Genomic DNA, 18,220 nt, shown 5'->3' on the forward strand with positions numbered 1-18,220 from the left:
CTGAGCAGTAAATTGCAATATCATCTTCTCTAAATGAGAAAATATCCACTTATGCAACCAGTTGAGCTACACTCCCTCCACAAAGGGGTGCAAATCCCACTTGTTCAAAAATCTAGAAGTTTATCATGCACTACTCAAAAAAGAGAAGCAAGTGTCAGGTTTAGAGCTTCCTGCCTAAATGACCCAATGTGAAATGAAAGAAACTGCTCTTTGAGAAAGGCAGTATCAGCATGAGTGATAATTTTTGGGATTTCAAGGCCAATGAGGCCTACATAGTTCATGACACACACCAAAACACCAACCCACAAAGCGGGAGCTTAGTAATAGCCATACTTTACAGAATCTTGCACTGTGTTGGCAAGTAAAATTAATTTAAATAAGGGAGAGGCACGTGGTTGGTGTCTGCTTGAGGCTATAAGGCAGTGCTTACACTTGCATGTAAGTAAAGAGATACAAGCCTAAAGGAGAAAAATGTGAAGTTGACACAGCAAGGTGGCTGCAGTCATGGCTCGTGTAGCAGCAGTACAAAAGATGTCTGTAAAAGAGTGGATGATGAAGTGAGGCTCAGTGGCACATCGGTGGTTTTTCGTACATTGCTTGTTCAATTCATTTATTCCATGTTGGGTGGTGTCACCTATCCCAAAGCTTTCAGGATGCTCCTCTGTCACAGGTTTCCAGAGTGGTTTCAGCTGTGGATTCACTGTCTACCTTCACCAAGCAGTCACAGTCACCAGCCTGAAATCACCTGCAGCATCTGTGTCTCAGCCAAACTTCTCCATAACCACAGCCAGCCAGTCTCTTTGTTCAACAGCTTCGCCCTGGACCAACACAATGATTGTTTTCCCAATCTGTCATGCCTTTTAGCCAGGGGCCCACTTGTCACAGCTGGAACAGAGGCTGCCCTAGCTGGGACCAGGGACAAAAGCCACAGCTGGCACAAAATGAGGAGTGGTTCAGACAAAGCCAGTGAAAATACTGCAGTTCACACCAGGAAGACAGACCTAGTCCTGCCACAGTTGAGTTCTGTCCCATCCTTTAGATGTACACCACCTCTTTTCCTATCTTAGGATTCCTCCAATATCCATTACCATACAGGCTTCCCCCAGCTGGCTTGTATCCTCCCAAACACTTCAAGCCAGCAGCACCCTGGCCACAGGCAATATTTTTCATTCAATTTTTTGTTTGTTTTATTAAAATACTAACAGTAAATACATTAATTAGTCAGACAGAGCAAGTAGAAAACACAAGGAAGGATGGAAAGGTTTGACCAGCTATAAATAGAAGATAGAATAAACAGACAACTGAGAACCATGGGCTGCGGGGCTGGGTTTCACATGGAGCCAGCACCTGCTGCCAGGAGACTTCCAGCAATTTGTTTGTTTGCTGTTAAAACAAAAATTATTTACAATAATGGACTCCAGGCTGAGATTTTCCACTTTCTGGGAAAGCATTATTACTTAGTCAGCACTGGCAGGTGTGGGGTTTTTTTTTTACCTCCTGTGCACTACTTGACCCACTGCATGCCAGAGGCAAGGCAGAGCTTTTGGCATGGACTTCCCTTACCCCAAAACCTTGGGATGTGCTGGCAGCCTGGGCAGCTGCTTGCAGACTAGCAGGATGGGTCACAGCACATTAGCTGAGCCTACAGGGGGCTTAGGATATTTCACAGAAATGGAGATTTTTGGGAACAGGAGGTGTGGTTAGACAGGGGAACACGTGGAGGCCTCTGCCCTAGGGGCACACAACAGGAGGGGATCCTGAAAGGTCTAAGGGAAACATGCACTGACACTGTGGATGAGCCTTGGAAACATTTCTGAGCAGGGGAAAGAAAGGATGCAGAGGATTGTCCTGAAATGTCTACAGAGCCTTCACAGAAAGGCTTCGCAGGGAGTGGGGATGGACTCTGAGCAGACCTGACACAAGCTGGTGGAAGCACATACAGGGTGCAGAGGGTCAAGCATTTTGTCTTCCCATGCTGGCAGGTTGTCAGGGACAGGAGGGATCACCCAGTACAGCTGTCAGAATGGCTGTCCCAGGTCGATGTGTGTGGCAGTGTGCAGACACCACAATGGCTCCTCCTGAATTCAGGCCTCCACTCAAAGACCACTGCCTGCAGCTGCTTCCACACAAAATAATGCCGCTTTCCCCCAGGCAATAAAGGAATGCACGCTTTTCTCGACCACGCAAATATCACAGCCCCTTAAGAAGGTGACTGTACTCACCACCACCCTGGGACAGTCCCTATGGGTGAGATGCCTGGGTGAGTATGGTATTTTTCAGTCAAGTCTCTACCTGAATGAAGAAAAGGCAGGAATTCTTAGCCTGGCTAATGCTCCGCCACTGAATTTCAGCCATCACTGCAGTTGAGCTCAGTAACTTGTTTTTATCTCCCAGAAAATCAGCCTGTCTGGACACCAAGCCATTAAGTGATGGTGAGCCCCACACAATTTCCAGACATACTCTGCTTCAATGTATGCCAGCACCCCCTGTGCAACCTGCCTCATTTCTTATTTACATTTGCCAGGCTTGAAACTGCAACCCCTGTTGCTTGTTATGCCTCTCTCTCCTAGATTAAAGAGCACTAAAATGCCACCCTTTCAGCATTATCATCTGCCCTTTGCTATTATTGCCTCTCAGTAAATAAAAGGGACTTCCCAGTCATTATTTTATACCCCACAACAACAGTGTTTTTTCAGATCAATTAGTTTTCACTCCTCTTATCTGCATTCAAGTCTAACCTCCTTTTCAGTGTTTCCATTGCCTGCTCAGGGACCTTTCCTGTGTCTCCTCTGACCTCTGGGAGAGGAGCTGAGCTGACTCAGAAGGGGAGCATGGGGTGAGGACATCCGATCTGCTTACAGACCAGCCAACCTAATGTCAAACACGGACGATGCCTTTGTGCATGTTTGAGCTTCTCACTGCACATCCTGGGGAGATAATGATTTCTGGCTTGCCTGTAAAGTTACATCCCCTTTAGCACAATAAGCTTGTACAAGACACATCAGTTTTTCTAACTGAATATTTATCTATAAGGACTTTCATCCTTTACCTTGTGCACAATTACCTTTCAATAAGAACCTCTCAATTGAAATCATCTTATTTCATACACTCTTCCTTTCTATCCCTAAATACATAAAAAACATCAGGGCAAAATCTTTTTCTGCAAACAACTGTAAAAACTAACTTGACTGGGGATGCTCTTTGGATTTTCTCCCTCTCTCTTCCAAATTAGTATTTTTTCATTCTGGCTAGTACCTACCCAAAACACAGAAACCAATCTCAAGTGGGTCAGACCAACTTCATCGTCCATCTTGAGAAAAGTTTAAAATGTAATCTGTCAACAATGTATAGTTTAAAAATCACATTGAAAGCCACTGAAGGCCAGTTTGGACTACGTGACAGTGAAATCTCTTTTAAGGTATGGCTTAGCTTTTAAATATAAATAAATTTTAAATACAGCTTTTCAACCCCCTGCTATGGTTTTACAAAGTAGGAGCAGCATCACTGTTCCCTAAAATATCCTAACCACATCATGTTAGAAACTGAACTTTACTATTTCACTTTGTTTCCTAGCTACCAACATTTTTTTTTAGCTTAGTAGTAGAGATGAGCAGTGAAATTTGGCATTCAGACTGCAACTTCATAAAAGCCTTAAAAAACCTCATGCATATATACATATCTATCTATATATACATCTGTAACAATTACAGTTGCTACCAATCTCTTTTCAGAAATGTTTCAGTTACCACTGCCTCCGTCCTGGTTATCCACTTATTCCCATCCTGGGGCCCCTGCCAGACTAGTCCTGGACACCCCCCCAGTTCTGCCCCTGCCTCACAGCCCTTCTGTCATCCCAGCCCCCCAGCTCTGCCCTACACCCTTTTCCCAGCCCAGCCCCATCTACTGTCAGAGCAGTCTCTCTTCTCTCACCCTTTCCAGCTCTACCAGTCCCTTTGCATTCATCACATTAAAGAAAACTTTTTATGGTCATCTCTTTTATCTCCTTCAGTGAACAGTTAATCAGAAAAAATGCTTTCATGTTGCTAAATCAGGGCCAGTGGGCAAAGCCAGGCTGACAAGAGACATTTTCCTCTGCTACTAACCTGGGCTAAATAGTATTAATTACAGAGGCTGGGCTTTGATTGCTGGAGTGTGGTGGGGCTGGCGAGAGCTCCCTCCTCCCCCTCTGCTCCCTCCCACCACAGACCCACACTGCACCTCCTTACCTGCCTGCCCTTTGCCAGCATCCCTATCTCATGTCACAGCACAGCTGCAAATGGGACCCCCTAAATCTTCACCTGGGCTGCTCAGACAGCAACTCTGGGAGAGTCAGGTCCCTGGGCTAGAGGACAGTCCAGCTGGGTGGTGGGGTGTCCCTGTCTTTGCGTCCCCCGTGCTTGTCTGCCCAAGGCAATGTCTTTTCCAGGACATAAACTGCTTTTTTTCATGTGTTTCAAAGAACCTGAGTTCTGGGAGGCAACTCAGTAGACATCACCCCACACAGTATTTCTCAGCCTGTGGTCTGTGGGCCACAAGTAGTCTGTCCGATGTCGAAGGTACTGCAAAATTACTGCAGACAATTTCTTGGGACAGACATATCCATCCTCACACATGCCACAAAGAAGCAAGGACAGCAGGCAGTGGGAGCAGAGGGCAAATTGAGGACAATGTGCTACAACTCAGTCCTCCATGGGGTGGTCCAGAGGTGTTTATTGCTCTTTCAAAGAAAGAAGAAAAGTCAGCCAGACTAGCCCCACAGACACAAGAGGCCCATCTCTGCACATCTCCAAGGATATTATTGTGCCCAATCTGTGTTGGGGCCCCCCACGTTTCCCAGGTGGAAGGTGACAACCATCCCAAAGGCAGCATCAGCAAACAACTGGTTACCAACTCTGCTGAATTGGCTTCCCACAAATTAGCAAAACAGGCCAAATCCTCAAACAAAATGAATCACAGCTGAAACACTCTGTTTTTTAGAGACAGAGTGCCACTAACTTTTTTCCCCATCCCTTTCCGAGCTAAGCAGGACTTTACAAAAGTGACCACAGGAGGAATTTTCAGGGCAGTCACTCTCTGTTTCAGCAACCTTCCCTTGAGATGGGTGGCACAGTTTGAGGCCTGAGTCAAGCTGTGGTTTAAGCTGATTAAGGTGACTGTCTCTGGTAAGCCATGGTGCTGAGCCCTGATCCCATGCAGCTTGTGGGCAGCATAATGGGAGCACAGCACTCCAGGAAAAGGGCACCTCCAGATTCACTACAAAACTCATCTGGAACAGCCAGACAGGATGATATTTTCAAATGCTTTTTGATTTGAGTGTTTGTTACTGTATATGAAGACCTGTTTGTCCAACCAGTGTGAGCTGCAGTGTGAGCCCAAGTGGATGACCTTTAAAAGCAGAAGGGGTAGATCTGGTGCATTTTTCCTCAGTCTACACTCTGATCTTCTATGTGCTCTTCTCAAGGGCACACAGATCTGGTTTTCCCAGACAGCAACAGGTTAGAGTCTCCACCAGGGCAAATCAGCACGTGGCGTTGGAGGTCTGCCAGCATGGTCTATCCTCTTAGACACACTTCCTCTGAAAAGCAAAGAATAGGAGAAGTTGGAAAACACCTGGGGTGATGAGGGTCCAGCAACCAAAGTCAGCTAAACCTTGATACAGCAGTAGTTTGCATGGATGGGATGGTTAGGACAAGTTTACTCCAAGTTTTTTTGGGAACAGGGCCCTTTGGACTACCTGGATCTCCAGGCAAAAGACCTCAGACTTGTCAATAGCTTCATTCCCACCTTCAAATTACAGTGTAGCATTTAAGAGAATGAAATACCAAAGTAACCTAACTAGGTAGTTGTCTCCAGCTACTCCTCTCTATATTCAAAAGTGTTTTAAGCTGACAGTGCTATATTTATAGAATACAGGATAGCAGTTACTGTGCAACACCCTGGAAGAGCTTTTAAGGAGGCAGAAATAGGCATTTGGTATCTAGGAGGACAGTACAGACCCTAGGGATAAACACATCCTCAGGCAGCATGCAATAGTGAGGGAAGCTAAGGCTTGAGTGGCCATTGCTGAATTTAGAGCCTGTTGCTATGAGTGACAGCTCAGAGTCCTCATTGTAGCATAATTCAGACTACAAACAATGCAGTGGCTTTTTACAGTGATTTCAGATTTTTAGGGCTCTCTTCATTGCCAGAAAGATGATTTTTTTTTTAATTTTTTTTTTATTATTTCTTTTTACAGTGAAAATGTAGAAGATAAGAAGACAAACCTCCATCTTGCCCGAAGTTTTCTAGCAGGCCAGTTTTTAGCTGCTTCTGAGAGAAAGGCAAGAAGCTTTGCATCAGTAGGATAATGTGCTTCCAAAAGAGTTTCTTCCTCAGAAGTTGTCTCTCTTGCTTATAAGTTGTTTTCTGCCTTGAGGCAGGGTGGTTTCTGTCCAAAGCTACTTGATTTGACTTTGTTCTTTGTTTATTTTCAGCTCTGCAGGCTGTCACTGTGAATAATGGGTCTTTGGTGCTGGAACACAATTCTCAGATTAACATTGTCTTCCATGGTAAATTTCAGGGCTACTCAATTGCAGAATAAATCTTACCTTCATGGAGGGGATGGCTGGTGCCCTTGGAGATGGGACAGGGTGCCTGTACAGCACTTCCCTGTCCATGCACAGAAAGTCATAGCTCCTCACTGAAGTTCTGCCTGTGATGGTCAGGCCATCCTCCAGCCTGAGCAATGAGCTGGTCCTGCCTGGAGCTTTCCTGAGCTCCACACTTGGGAATCTACTGCCACATGGTGGCATACACTCTCTCTTCCTAGCCCTAGGAATCCCTCCTTGGCTTCTAAGAGGTAGCACATGTGGTAAGAGCACTTCTGAAGTCTGCATTGCAACTAGCTGACTAAGTTTCCAGGGACCCATTCTGGAGCTGCTAGAAGCTTTTCCATGAGCATTGTTTCCTGTTTGAAGCAACACAAAATTACGAGGAATGCTGGCAAAAAATCTGAGAGAATCTCATGTTCTTTAGTGCCAGCAGGTAGGATCTGTTAACTAAACACCTTTACCTAAGCTGAAAACAGTAGAAATATTTCCACAAAGCAGATCAAGGTCTTCATCCATCTCCTTGAATTTCTGCTCTGCAGCAGATGCAAAGGCAGCACCAGGCAGGATAAGAAACTACAGAGATCATTCCTGTTCCTGACAAAGACTGAAAAGCAGAAAGGTGCTTGTTACAGGAGCTGGTGGAGAGCATCCCTTGCTCTGTCTGCGTGCAGCACTTTCAGTTTTCAATGCTGTGTTTCACTCCTTGAGGCCACAGGTAGCTTTGTCCCGGGTCAGGCAGCTGCATGCTAGAGAGGATGCATTTGCAAGGCAGCTGCTCAAAACAAGGCTGACTGCTTCCTTCCGGAAGGGTGGTGGCACCTGTGGGTGGAAAATCCATGGCAAGTGCCCTGGGGCCACCTTTGCTCTGGAGGCTGTGAGGCAGCATGCTTAGAGCCTTTTGTTTACACGGTGCTCTGTGCACAGAGCTGGAGATGGCAGTTTTGCACAGCATGCTCAGCTGGCTGGGAGATGCAAGGAGCCATCCACCCTAAGAGGGAGGTGGCAGAGCAAGGCACCTGCCCAAAGAGTCACCTCAGTAGAGCTACTTAGTTTGCAAAGAACTTTGGAGAATTGGACCCAAACCAATCATGCCTGGAGCCCATGCAATAGAAAGACTGATGCCTGGCCTTGACAGCATTCTTGCTCTCCTCCACATCAACACAAAGTTGAAGTCCATCCAGCAGCAGCTCCTGGATGCAGGAAAAATATAGATTCTGTGAAGATGGTGAGTTGCTATGGACCTTCCTCCCATCCCACCACAGCCCATGCCAAGTGGTAAAAGCTGCACCTGTTTCCTCTTCCAGCTTTATCTCCGCTGCAGTCCCCTGGCAGCAAAAATAATGCAGGGAGCAAAACAGGATGGGCACAGTGATACTGGGAGCAGTAAAGTGTGAGAAAATAAGGATGGGGAGGTGTGGCCCCTAGGGAAGAAGAGGGACTGTTCAAGAAGCAGAATGGAGAGGGGGAAAGGAATAAGGGTGCTGTGGGCAATATGTTAGGAAACTGTGTGCTGCGGTGGGATCTCTGTGTTGGCAGGACACTGGTGCCCAGAGGCACTGAGTACTCAGGCCTGCAGAGCAGGGACTAGGAAGGACTATCTCTTCTGCAAGCCTAGTAGATGTCTTCATGACATATCACAGAGCTGCCCCATCTTCTGCCTCTGCTGTTCCTCAGCTATGGATGCTAAATGCAAGCAGCAAGCAGGGAGCACAGTGCCTGTGGAATAGCAGGCCACATAACTTTCTCAGACTTGCCTGAGAAAGTGGGCTGGGAAATCATAACGGGGAATTAAAACAATCCTCAGAGATAGAAGACAGCCTTGCAGGTGTTGTTTGTCAGTTTCTTGTTTTCTTGCAAGAGAAGGTCGAGAGGTGGTGTACACCACTGACCAATGATGGTGATGTGTTAGTTTACTGACCAGTCAGAGTTTTACCTTTCTGGACTTTTGTGTATCAGTCTATAAAAGAAGATCTGAGGTAATAAACCTTATGCTCTCCTGTTCAACTCACGGGAGAGTCCATGTCGTACTGCCTCGCCATTCCCAATATAGTGTGACACTCAGCTGCCTGAGCTGTAGGGGAGGAAGTGATGGCCAAGGAAGGGGATTTTGCAAGTGTTGGAACAAAATAGGCAACAAGGCTGTTAGAAGCTCAGCCACTGTCATTCCATATGGTTTGATGTGCTATGGCAGTACATGCAGATAAGAGGGAGGCTTTGAGATTACCAATATCCAGCTGTGGAGCATCAGTCACCCAGGAAGAGCCCTGGGACCAAGCCATGGCCAGTATGGCAGCAGTCAGGCCATTTATTGTCAGCTGTGCCTCTCTTCCTTCTCCTCATGGAGATGGGCTAGCCCTCTGCCCCAGAAACTCTGTCCTCATTGCTGCTCTCTGCTCTTGCCTGCTGCATTTTGTTTCGTGGAAAAGGATTCACTACGTGGGGAAGAAGCCACATGTGTGCCCTGGGGGATCATGCTCTGCCTGGGAGACCTCAGACACCAGGGTAACCCGCCTGGATGATTAACAGTGGTGGAAGGTGCTGCAGAAGGTGCTGAGGTTGATTCCCCACAGAGGCACTGTGTGAACAGGCAAACACATCAAAGGGTGTCTCCCTTTCATCTCACTGCTCCAAGCAGATGGGTCCAAAGCATCTCTTCCAAGACCAATATGGAGGAGAACTCTAATAACCTTACAGTGTGGAGCAGCGCCAGTGCTCCCAGTGGCCGCTCTGGAGGCAGCTAAAGGGGCGCCTTCTGCTCTTCCACCCTAATTGCCCTTAATTGGCTCCTGCCTGCTGGCAGCAGAATGGCAAGGGCTCTCCGAAGATCACTGCGCTGGAGTGACAGCATTTGGAGAAGGATTGTCGGCCCCTGCCTTGCCCCACCTCCATCACACTCTCCCCCAACCACCAGAGCGATACAATAACCTTTCCAAGTACAAGATTTTTCTGTCGGTACATATCTATTTCCTTCCAGGCCCTGCTCTGGAGGCGGCCTTGCCAGGGAGCTGGGGCAGGGGGGCAGGGCAGGGTCTGTGTCCAGAACCCAGAGGAGGGGGTGTGTGGTGGCCTTGGGCTAAGGGGGATATAAGCATTGTCCCTTCATACGGAACTTCAGCCACAGTGTCCAAGAGCACGTATCAGTGCAATGAGCCCTGCTGCTCTGCTGTGTGCCAGGGCTTCCTGTGCAGGTAACCAGAGCTTTGAGGTCCCCCACTGCAGAACCAGCACACCAGGGGATTCAGACCACAAAATCCCAATTTCCCTAGAGAGAGGTGCTGCTATCCCAGGGCAGCCAGGTGGGAATGGGGCTGCATCCCAATGTGATCTCCTGGCTATGGCCTGCGCTGTTATCTTGGACATGTGGAAAGGGTAGGAAGGGAACTTCTCTGTTACTACTCCACATCCCAGTGCTGGCTAAGGGTGCACAAAGCAGAGTGTCCCCAAAACCCAGCCTCCCTAGGAAGGGTTCTCCAGGACATGCTGGCCCTTAGCTCATCTGGCTCCAGTTTCCTGTAGCAGAACACCCTGCACTTTCCCCTCTCCACCTGACAACCACACAAGCCATCCCCTCGTGTCAACAGGGGGATGGAAAGCTGCAACACAAAAAGCATCTTGTAGCTCTGACCAGGCATATCCCCATCAGACTGCCTCCCTGCTCCTGCTTCCAACCAGGACAAGTCCTTGCTGCAGAAGCAAAATATAGCCAAGCATCTTCCCAGTCCCTCATGGTTGCCCACATTGCAGCCAGGGCCAGTATCTGCAGGCAGCAAGCATCACATGAGCAACATGCTCCATGGCAAGCTGGCAGGGCATGGAAATGCAAACAAGACACAAATTCAGTTCTGATGGAGGGAGCTGCAGTGTCTTTCCCACTGAGGTTATTCTTAAACTGTTTATCAAAGGCTCACTGCTCTTGGCAGCAGGGTGAGCTATTTTTGGATGCCTGCTTCACCTCTCCACAGAGATATGCTGGCAGAGGCTTGCCCTTCTTTTGCCTGGCACCCTCGGACCTCCTGTGGTCTCTGAGGTTTTCCCCGCTATGCTCACTGCTGTTTGCTTCCTCACATGTCAAGGGACTTTTTAAGCAGGAGGTCTGAGCTCAGGAACAGTCTCATTATGAGTCCTTGTTCAAAAAGCCCCTCATCCTTTCCTGCTGTCAGTGGTGACACCACTGCTTGAGTATGAGCAAAATACACATTTGCACCTACTGTTCTTCTTCAGAACTGGTGGAATTTGTCCTAAGCCTGGCACCCTGAAGCTTTGCATTCAAGTTCTTTTCTCTTCTATTGGCTTTCCACTTGCTGCTGCCACATCTCTTCACCCACCTAGAAGATCAAGGCCACATTTCCCTACTCATACTCCTACTAGGATTGTTGGGACAAGTAATTGGGATAGGATGACTGAAAACTCAAAGCTTTCCTCACAGAGCCTCTCCTCTATGGACGGGTGAAAGACATGACAAGTTTCACTGAGGTGCAACATTTGCAAAAGGAGTCTGGTGAGGCAGGGCTCTAAGCTAGGGCAGGAAGGCAACAGGGGTGCATGGAAGTGCAGTAGCTGGGTGTTGGAATCACTGAAAGCACAGACAGGGATGGGAATGCAAAGCAAGCCATCAGGCTCTGAGGTTAATAATAGGCTGTCTGAGTCTTGACTGTGTAAAAGAAAATCAGTCCTTAAAAGAAACTCATTGGCAGAGTGCTTGGCCCTGACAGAATTATCCACAGGAGCCCAAACAAATGACTGGCCTCATTACCGACCCGCAGCTTCGAGCATGGCTTGAGACACGCTGGGCTCACATAAAGAAATCAGCACTGTCCACACTGCCCCTGCAGTACCAGAGAAAAGCATTTGGAGAAGTTTCCCAAGAACATCAACAAATTCAGGGATTTCTTTTTGTTGGCAAAGCACAAACCTTCTGCTGAAGGAAGACTTTCTTCATTCAAATATGATTTTGGAGAGCCAAAGGTACATGCAGGCCAGGAGATTCTCCAGAGAAGAAAGCCAGTGCTGGCATGTGCAAGGTTTGTACTCATTTGTGAGATCTGTACTCAAAGAGAATGGATGTGTCTTTTCTTACAGGAAGTGACTGGCTGAAAAGGTGAAAACCACTTACTTGGGCTGGTTAGAAAGCTTCAAGCTATACAAGCACACATAATTGTACTCTCCAGCCCTGAGAGTTAATGGACAGACTTCTCTAAGATGAGAGACTGGCTCAGACTTAGGAGTAAATGAGGTGGAGCCCACTGTGATCTGTCACCACCCAGTCAGCCCTGGGGCCTCACTGGTCACCATCTCTGTGGGCAAGATAGTCAGAGGAGACTGGAATTGCTGCGAGACCAGCAGCAAATGGCTCAGGAGTAAAGAATCAAGGGACAAATGCCAAGGGAGAAACCTGGGTGAGGGAAGGGAGACACACCTCCATGTTGAGGACACAGAACAATATCCAGCAGCACCCACAAGTGCTGGAGTGTGTGTGCCTGCCATGCCAGCACAAGGCAATGTGTCTGGGAAAACAGGCATTCTGGTTTCTAAGCAAGTCAGGAACAAAATGGGCAAGGTCACTAAGCAGCTCCTTCAGACACGCACCAGGGGAGGTGACAGCAGCATGTGGCTGGCTGTGAGGGCCAGTACTGTAAGCGTGGCCAGGGCAAGCTTCACAGGGAGCACATGGAGTGAGTCCCACTGGTGCACTGAGGCTGCTGGCACAACATGTATTGCTGGCATGAGGTCTCACTGAGTCAAGTTGCCCCCTGACATCTGTGGGCATGTTGGATGTGAGCAGACATTCTGGTGGTGAGTGAGGGTGATGCCATGGGGGGTCAGAAAGACACATTAACCATAAGAGGGTGCAAAGAAAAAAATCATACCCTTGACCTTTTCTCTTAGTAACAGAGGGAGACACTATGAAAGGTAGGGTGATTGGAAAGCCTAGGGCAGGGACCATGAGAACCTGAGCCTGGCTGCGTGAGGGATGAGTTCACTGTTCCCAGACAGAGAACTCAAGAGGACAGTTTCTGGAAAGGAAAAAATGGAAGGCAAAAATTAAAGAACAAAAGGAAGAGTATCAAGGTGCTGTTACTGTAAGCAGGATTAACAGGTTAATGAAAGCAAAACTCACAGATCCCCCTCAAACCTTGAGTCACAGTCACAGTCCACTTGGTTGCCTTCAGCCCTGGGTCACCTGAAAAAGAGAAACAGAGAAAAATGCATCAGAGGGCTTTGCACAGTACTATGGCCAAGAGACTGCAATAGTACCTTTGCCTTCCTGGGGTCATGACAATACAGGGGTAGATTTCCCTGATATCAGTGCAAAGAACTCAAGCTGGAAAAGCTGGGGGAAAAGAACTTGGTGCAAGGTGAAAAAGAGACAGGGATTTGAAGGAACAATGGGGAGAGGGACATCCTCTGGGACATCACAGGGAACACTAACAAACGCAAATGCAAACAACCCCTGCACATTACTAATGTCCAGAAGGGTCCCGGTTGTGTCCATTTTAATCCTCCATCCATCATTTGAGTTGACAACAAATAGGCCCAGCATATAGGCCCCTTCATCTGACGTTATTTCTGTCACAGAGCTCCTCATCACGAGCCACCACTATGTTTTGTACAATGTCCTGATGGGTCAGCCACCTATCCCAAAATCTGGGCCAGGCCATCCAGCCCTATGTGTCACAGCAAAACCCTGATGTGGCACAGGGAAGGAGGGGAAGGAATGACTTGGTCCATGTTGGCAGAGGCCCAGGGGTCCCAGCCCCACCTGGCAGCAGAACTCTTCTGCTTTGGGCAGCAGGGAGCCTGCACAAAGACACAATCGTAGGCACAGCAGCTGCCTGGAGCACGCTGCCCCCCACGGGAGACATGCTCCCTGCCTGGCACGGAGACCGTCCGCTCCTCCTTTGTGGCGTGAAACAAAGAGCAGAAGGAGGGAAGGAAGTGACTTCTCTGGAAGCGATTGTGGTGGTGGGATGAGCACCCATCTCCTTCCAAACAGACCAAGCAGCGATGCCCCGGCCCTTCTCCCGTCCCCTATTGCCTCCCATTTACTGCTGGCATCGCCTCTCTCTGTGCCCTCCGCCTCTCCTTATGCAACAGGGCGAATGGGAAAAAAAAGAAGTAAAAAAGAAAGCTGGAGCGAGGGAGGGAGGAAGCCGATGGGGCACCGGCTGGCAGGCAAACAAGGAGCGCGGCAGGGGCGGCCGGGAGCCCGGGACACGCGGCCCCTGCCAGGGCTGCGGGCACGGACGTGCGGTCCGCAACGTGGGCGCTGCTGCCAGCGGGGCCGGCACACCTGCGGCTGTGCCCGGGCCAGCCTGCGCCGGCAGCCGCCCTGCCCTCAGCCTCCCGCCACAGCCCCGGCACAGGCGGCCAGCAGAGCCCTGCTGGGTGACGGGCTGCTTGTCCCCGGCCAGTCCCAAGGACAGCGCGGGCCACCGGCCACATCCCCAGCCGCTGCCACCCAGGTGCTCACAAGTTTCCAAGCGGGCAGGCGTGTGGATCAATCTCACCAGCCGGCTTGCCAGTTTTGACCTAGGAGGGAGAAACCGTGACCTCCGCTGTCCCAAGGCTACATGCCTCCTCCCGCTGGCCCGTGTGCGATGCCGTGCCGGGGATCACGCTGCTGCCGCTTCTCCCTTCTGCCTGTGTCAGCAGTTTCAGAGCGGTTCCCAGCCTGGCACGGCTCTCCCAGAGCACCAAAGCTCCCTCCCTCCCCTCAACCCCTGCATCCTGGCCACCTCCTGCACCCGTCTGTGGGAGCATCCTGCCCTGCTCCCACTTCTCACCCACCAATTCAGGAGCAAAGGGAAGTCTTACTTGTATCCCCCTACCGAAAAATACCTCCCCAAATCATCCAGCATTCATATACCACACTCACACACGGGAAGGGAAGGGAAGGGAAGGGAAGGGAAGGGAAGGGAAGGGAAGGGAAGGGAAGGGAAGGGAAGGGAAGGGAAGGGAAGGGAAGGGAAGGGAAGGGAAGGGAAGGGAAGGGAAGGGAAGGGAAGGGAAGGGAAGGGAAGGGAAGGGAAGGGAAGGGAAGGGAAGGGAAGGGAAGGGAAGGGAAGGGAAGGGAAGGGAAGGGAAGGGAAGGGAAGGGAAGGGAAGGGAAGGGAAGGGAAGGGAAGGGAAGGGAAGGGAAGGGAAGGGAAGGGAAGGGAAGGGAAGGGAAGGGAAGGGAAGGGAAGGGAAGGGAAGGGAAGGGAAGGGAAGGGAAGGGAAGGGAAGGGAAGGGAAGGGAAGGGAAGGGAAGGGAAGGGAAGGGAAGGGAAGGGAAGGGAAGGGAAGGGAAGGGACTGACACAGTGAAGCATTTCAGAAGACATGGTTTCTTCATGTGCACCTCTGTGCAGTATGTCACAGGCCAACTGGGAGTTAAGTCTTAGTCTCCTTCTTTTCCTCATCTCCTGGAAATGAATGAGGTTTCCAGATATTTTGGAGACAATTGGTGTGCTGCACCCATGAGTCAGCAACTGTCAGTAACAGTTCCACACACATGGGTGACTGGGATTTCCACTGGGATAGGAAAGTCCCTGGAACATCATACACTGGACAATAGGCACGTAGTGACTTGATTACTCACAACCACCCTTTGCACGACTAAGAATATACCAACACCACAACCATGGTGTCCCTACCTCCTGGAAAGCACGTAGCACTTCTGCTCTCCAGGGAGGTGGCAACAGTGTAGCTATGCAGGGATAGAGCTGGCAGCAGCTCCTGTGGGTCACAACTCTGCTGCCAGCGCCTGTCAGCTGTGTTCCTCTACCACTCTCATCTGCATCTGCACACTTTTGGGATATCCAACCCAAACAACTGCTCCTCAGAGGGGATGGATTTCAGCAATTGAGATCCTCTGAGAAAGATATTCATCCTGCAGCAGACAAACCCAAAGGGAAGTGGTGGCATATGGGCTTGTGCCTTTTCAGGGTACTGAGATGCTCCTGGGCAGCAAGTTATCCACCTTGTTGGGTGTCACTTGCAGAGCAGCCCAGTGGGCAATGTCACAAAGCCCTGGCTCTTTGCAGGGGACACACAAAAAGACTGTGGGCAGGGAGAGGCGAATGTCATGGGTAGGCAGGAACACCAGCTTCTGAGCTCACATCAGTCATGCTTGTGAAAATTTTACTTATTTCTCAGTTACTCACTGTAGAAGGCTACTATCCAGCCCCTGGCTATCAGAGAGCAAAAGCATTTAAGACCATTAAGTGTATAAGCAGGCCTAACACATAACAATTGCTGTGAGAAGGCAGTACTTTTCAACCTCACTGTGGTCTTCTAGCCCAGCCCCAAGGCTTTGGCTCTGCCCCTCACCCCTGCCATGGAGAATGCCTGACTGCCACCTAATGTCATATACATAGCAGATTTATAATTCATACTTCTAGTCACGGCAAAGTAGGGGATGCCAAATAATAACCCAGGTTTCTTGAAGCAGGTAATTATGTGTCTATAAAACTGGAAAAAGCTAGATTGGTGATGGGCTGTCACCACATTCCCTTAAATGGAGGCAAATGAGGCAGATCTAACCACATCCTTCATTCACTGCATCCTGCAAACTGCCTTTGCAGTGCTCAGTGAGGAAGAGTGAGCCTTTGATCCAGGTAGCCCAAGCAGAGCAGTTAAGATGGACAGATGTGCAAACAAGTCCAAGCTCCCGGGTCCAAACCAGCTCTGGAGAGCTCTCCAAATATGTGGGCTGCTCATTTCTGTTCTTCTAGTGAAAAGGTATCTTGGCCTGCTGGCCAAGGCATGGCAAGGTCCACCGTAAGTGTGTTGGACTTCATTTCAGACCACTGGGCACACCGCTGGGGTGATGTGACAACCTCTCTGTCACCAGAGAAGCAAGCAGATCACTGGGGAAGAGGAAGAAGAGGGGACAACAAATAGCAGGTGGGAAGCTGGGATGAGTAGAAAGCAAGTATGAAAAGTGTAGGAACTGGTGTGGTCACATAAGGGAAGGAGCAGAAAGAAAACTTAAGGGATAAACTAAAAGGACAGAAGGGAAGAGGTTGTTCAAAGGGAACTACAGGGGTCGTTTAAACTGAGAACTACCTGGAACAGAGACTACCTCCACAGTTGCCCAACCTCTAGGCCTGAATCCCAAATGAGCAACAAATAAAGAGATGTGCGAATTTAAAATAAATCTTAGAAAGAAGATGAGAGGGTGGGAATTACCAGCATTCAGAGAACTGGTGGAAACATCCAGACCCAGAGAGGCAAATATAGAAAGAAGCAGGAAATGCAAATACATCCAGGTGTCTGCACTGAAATCCCTAACACATGGGGGATAAGCAAAGGAAATGATGAAGCTGAGCTGGCACAGGGGAAACAGCCTGGCCCCACCATGTGCCACCAGTGCTGCTTCACAGGAGCTTAGCACTGGAGCACTCCATTAGGGAAATGTCATTCTGGAAATAGTCTAGTTGGTAGTGAGATCATTCATTCTTCTCAGCTGGAAACCTGACCCTGTTGCCAAACTTATTTTCCAGGCTAGAATGTTCATGGAAAACTCTGGCCCTGAGGTCCAAATAGAGATCCTGAGGTTGTCGGTGCCGGTGCTCAGCACCCCAGCAGTCTGCACAGCCATCTCAGAAGTGTCTCTGGCCACATTGCAGCTGGGTGAGTGGCTCAGCTGGGGAATATGAGCACAGCCAGCATGATGTGGCTAGTCACACTCCACACACTGTCACCAGCTCCTAGCCATGTGCTGGCTAAATTTGGGTTGGCATGGAGTACCTATTGCATGATCTTCAAAGATTTTTTACAGAGGCAAAAGCCTGGCAGTAAGTGGCAAGGGTGTAAGAGGGCTCAAATACCTGGTTTGATATTAGGTCCCCTAGCTGCTATTAAAAGGAGTTAATTTCTCCTGGATCTCTGGCAGCAGGAGGAGACATGTTTTTAGAAGCCTTTTCTGGCTCAAAGCATCACATGAATGAGAGTGGGTATGTCGAACTCTTTCACTCGTGGCTTTTGTCACAAAGTCATGACTGCCAAACCACCATCCTACATCTGAGGTTTTGGGCAATTTACACCGTACCATGCTAGGGAAGTGAGCCATTGCATTGGCAGGGCACTCCCCCCCACCCAGCTCTGTGCTACCTGCTGTCCATGTTGCTTCAGCTGCTTTTCCATAAGCAGTTGGCCTCAATCCAAAGAAAACAGCAGCAGCAGTGCTGTGTCAGTGTAAATGTCTGTGGGAAAGCCAGGCCTGCCGTGGGCAAGCAGTCTTCATGGAGCTCAGGGGGAGGCTGGGCATGCTCCAGGCCCTGTGCCTAATATTTGCTGTGACACCCAGATAATATTTGTATGCAGCTGGCAGCTACTCACCCTGCTTTGGCTGGGGCAGTATTTGAGTGTGTGGTGAAGATGTGAGTTACACCATTTCAGGCACTGCGGAGCATTGAGGGATAGCCAGAGGTGCAGGCTTCTACCCTGCCTCCAGCTGGGGTTGCAGGCAAACTCCTGCAAAGCCCTCATCACCCTCCCTTGCCCTCCCTGCAAAAAGCACTGGCCTGGGGGGACAGGGCAGCCCCAGGAGCCCCCAGCCACTTCAGTCTCAGGCACACCAGAGAGAACCAAGGGACAACACTCCTATGGAGCAGCTGAATTTGGAGAGTCAGATGCACATCATCT

At 49.4% G+C, this 18,220-nt stretch overlaps 1 long non-coding RNA gene across 1 annotated transcript in view; it reads right to left on the bottom strand.

Moving 5' to 3' along the window:
• Positions 1-1,162: 1,162 nt before the first annotated feature.
• The window catches only part of LOC111927560 (uncharacterized), a 46,768-nt gene continuing 29,710 nt past the window's right edge, over positions 1,163-18,220 (bottom strand). Inside the window, exons 4-6 of the long non-coding RNA XR_015283582.1 lie at positions 12,709-12,771; positions 6,264-7,780; positions 1,163-5,575 (exon numbers count right to left, since the gene is read on the bottom strand). This is a non-coding gene — a long non-coding RNA (uncharacterized LOC111927560). The remainder of the gene's footprint in view (positions 5,576-6,263; positions 7,781-12,708; positions 12,772-18,220) is intronic.

This window comes from Cyanistes caeruleus, chromosome 2, assembly GCF_971803275.1.
Source record: "Cyanistes caeruleus chromosome 2, bCyaCae1.hap1.1, whole genome shotgun sequence".
Lineage (NCBI taxonomy): Eukaryota > Metazoa > Chordata > Aves > Passeriformes > Paridae > Cyanistes > Cyanistes caeruleus.